This window comes from Nerophis ophidion, linkage group LG16, assembly GCF_033978795.1.
Source record: "Nerophis ophidion isolate RoL-2023_Sa linkage group LG16, RoL_Noph_v1.0, whole genome shotgun sequence".
NCBI lineage: Eukaryota > Metazoa > Chordata > Actinopteri > Syngnathiformes > Syngnathidae > Nerophis > Nerophis ophidion.
In genome coordinates this window covers 15450945-15455029 of record NC_084626.1, presented here as the reverse complement: position 1 = coordinate 15455029, position 4085 = coordinate 15450945, and positions in this window count along the sequence as shown.

Below are 4085 nucleotides of genomic sequence, written 5' to 3'. Positions count from 1 at the left end.
TTGTATCCTCCTTAACCGCCACGTTTTGGAAAACTTCCAGAAGAGCAAAGCAGTCATTGAACTACATTGCTGTTAACCCCTCGCATTCACTTAGATGGTGGAATTTGATCTAGCAGCCACATACGTCCATCAAATAAATAATTCGACTCAGACTTCCTTTTATTGTCATTTAAATTTGAACTTTACAGTACAGATAAGAACACCATTTTGTTGCATTAGCTTGTAGTGCAGGATAAAAGAGCAATGAGGTGCAGATATAAATAAATAGATCACTGCACAGATAAATATATTGCACATTTGCATACGCATCCACGTTTATGGATGTATGTTATATTGTCTTTATATTCCAGCGAGTTAACCCGTTTTTGGGTGAAATTGAGAGGATTATTATAATGTGTTCAAGAGTCTTATGGTCTGAGGGAAGAAGCTGTTATAGAACCTGGAGGTTCTGCTACGCAGGTTGCTGTTAAATTATTAATTATTGATCAAATAATCTCTTAAATCATAAAATAAATATTTAAATGTTGAACTGATTTAATAATTATTTTAATAATTAATTAAAATGTTGTCCTGTTATGGGTTGTAATGATCAGACGGTGTATGTAGGCAATGTGTTTATTCCGACCAGCCTCCGTCGCATTGCATTCAGTGTGTGTCACAACAACAAGCGTCGTTACGTCACATTGGGTTAGGGACATCCTGTACGTCAGGGGTGGGCATTACGTCGATCGTGATTGACTGGTCGATCTCGGAGGGTGTGTCAGTCGATCTCAAGCCAGGCATTAAAAAATATACATTAAAATGAGCAATCATCAATCATACCAAGACTTCACTTTCGTCAGTTGTTTGACATTCTCGGCACCCGAGGATCTTGTGAGATGACGCTGGCTGCTGCGAGCTCATATTTAAGAAAAAAATCACTAACAGGGCGGATGCAGAGAAACACATTTTATTTCTAGAAAACTCCGTACCTACTGTCAAAACTCTAAAGACCGACTGCACAGTTCCTGTTTTCACCATAAAAGACCTGTTTCATCCTGCCTGTGCTAACAAAATAAGAGTCTCAGAAAGCTAGCGTGCACAAGCTAGCAAGCTACGGAGTTTGATGCCAATGTATTTCTCCCCCGCCCTCAGCGACCGCTTTCTCACTTGCTTGCCCACCCGCACACTCACTGTCACTCACCTGCTGCCAGACATTAAAGGGCCACACACATATGCTACTCTCATAACAAAGTGTTTAAAAACGAGTATGCAAGTTGGACAAATGAGATGCCAAATCCAACCACTTTCATGTGGTATTGGACCGAAAGGAGGACTTTTTTTTTCCTCCATTTGAAAATGCGGACGTTATCAGCACCACTGTCTAATTCCAATCAATGCAAGTCATCAGAATCAAATACACCAACTTATATTCTTGTCTTCATGAAAGAAAGGAATCTATTTGTGTTAAACATGCTTGTATTATCATTAAACACCATTAACTTGTTAACAAAAATGTCTTTTTCATAAATAAATAAATATAAATAGGAATGAGGTAGATCTCCTCGACTTGGTCAATTGAAAAGTAGCTCACCTGCAGAAAAAGTGTGAGCGCCCCTGCTGTACGTTATATCAGAATAAAGGTATAACAGACAACACCACATCTCAATTTCTAGAAAACTGAACAGACTGTACCAATTACAGCTGTATGTCAGATATTGTAAATCTGTAAATCTTTGCATGAAATATAACATGTGTACTCACTCAGAATGGAAAATTGTACTCCCAGGACTTCTCAAGAAAAACTACAAAAGCAAACATAGTCAGGCAATATCTTTGGACGCAAATAGTGTAACCCTGAGAATACAAAGCATTCAACAGTCTTTCTTGTTTCACATATTATTTTTTTTTTCACATTTGTTTTTCTCGCCCTCTCTCACCATTCACAAGTCCAGTCTGTGAAGTTTTCTCACCACTCTGCCACACCTAGTGGTAGGACCATGTGTGTGTGTATGGACGGTTGTAAGTGCCTTGGGAGTCTGTGTTGGAGGTGAATTGGGGCGTTCTGGAGAACCCAGTGTGGGCTCACCTGGTTGGTGTGGAGTGCTGGGTGTCAGTGGGTGAGGTGTGTGCGAAACACTCTCTGGAAAAGGGACAAGGTGGTGTCTATTCCTTCTGATCGTGCCTGTAGGGCAGTCCACAATGTATGAACGTGGATGAAACCACTGTGCCTTGAGACTTTGTAATTGTAATCCACACTGGTTGACCTGGAGTGAGTTGACTCAGACCTCTCACACGGTGTCTTTTGTTGAAACTTGCAGTGTACTTTACTCTCCTCTCCCTTTCTCTAGCTGCAGCAACGGTGTTATCTGGAAGCTCTGGAGTTAGGAGAGATGGATGCTGGGGCAGTGGAGTGCGCAGTCTTCTGCCCATGAGGAGTTGAGCAGGACAGTAGCCATTTTCGAGTGGTGTAGCTCTACAAGCCAACAGAGCTAGATACGGATCTTTAGCCTTCTTTGGCAGGTTTTTCACGGCCTGCATGTGACATTCCGCCTCTCCATTACTCTGTGCGAACCTAGGGCTACTGGTGGAATGAGTGAACCCATAAGCTGCTGCAAAGTCCTTGAATTCTTGACTGGATTATTGAGCTCCGTTATCACTGAAAAAATGGACCAGAATCCCATGCCTGGAGAATATCGACTTGAGATGCACAATAACATCCTCAGATCGTGTGGGAGTTAGCTTGGCGATCTCTTCAAACCTAGAGTAGTAGTCCACTATAAGTAGATAGGTGTCTTGGTTGAGTGAGAATATATCAGAACCTACTTTTTGCCAGGGTCTTTCTAGGAGTGCACTGGACATTAATGGCTCTATCGGATTGGCTTGTTCTTTCATGCATGTGTTGCAATTTCTCACCTTCTCGTTTAGTTGGCTGCTCAAGCCAGGCAACCATACAGCCTCTCTGGCCCGCTCTCTGCATCTGGTCATCCCCTGATGTCCCTCGTGAAGTGCGTCAAGGACAGAGTTGCGCATCGCTGTGGGAATAACTAGTCTGGAGCCCCTGAGCAACAGTCCATCATGTACTATAAGTATGGTTCTATCAGGCCAGTAAGCCTTCACTGGAGCTGTGAGCTTGCTGCGATCAGGCCATCTTTTCTGACAGTATGACATGACCTCTGAGCACACACTGTCTTGCTGCAGTTGTCCTCTCAGTTGAGTCTAGTATGTTGAGCTGGCGGGCATGTTGGTGACGACTTCATCTACATAAATATTTGTGTCCTCCATTAAGTCTCTGTCTGTCAGTTTCGTGCTTTGGTTTTGGCTGGCAGGCGAGCGTGAGAGAGTATCGGCTGTAAACAGGTCTTTGCCAGGGGTGTGTGAGATAGTGTAACTGTACCTCATGAGTCTTAGTCGGAACCGCTGGATTCTGGGAGGAAGCTCAGTGAGTGCCTGGTGACCTAGCAGGCTGAAAAGTGGCTTGTGGTCCGTTTCCATGGCAAAATGCTTCCCAATAAGGAAGTCCCAGAAACGCTCGCAACCCCATGTCAATCTTAGCCCCTCCTTCTCCACCTGGGCGTAGCTCTGTTTTGTTTCTGTCATGGAGCGTGATGCGAATGTGACTGGTTTCCACAGCTCTCCCTCCTTCTGTAGGAGGACTACCCCCAATCCGTATGAAAAGGCATCCGCTGACAGTTTCAGCTCTTTGTTGGGGTTGTACAGTGTCAGTACAGGAGGTGATGTGAGATCAGATCATTTTTTAGCTGATCAAACGCTCTCTGTTGTACACCTCCCCAGACCCACTGATACTTCTTTGAGAGAAGGTCTCTCAACGGCTTGTCTTTTTCAGCCAGACCTGGAATATACTTTCCGGGCTGGTTTAATATTCCCAGGAAACTGTGAACCTCTCCTGTGTTGGACGGCTCTCTCATTGACATGGCAGCCTTTACTTTGTCTGGGTGTGGTTGCATTCCTTCAGCTGACAGAATGTTGCCTAAGAACTTGACTTTACTTCTGCTCAGTTCACACTTCTCCATGTTTAGTGTGACCCTGGCTTCCTGGAGTTTGTTGAGGACGGTGCGCAGTCTGATGTCGTGCTCTTGTTGGTC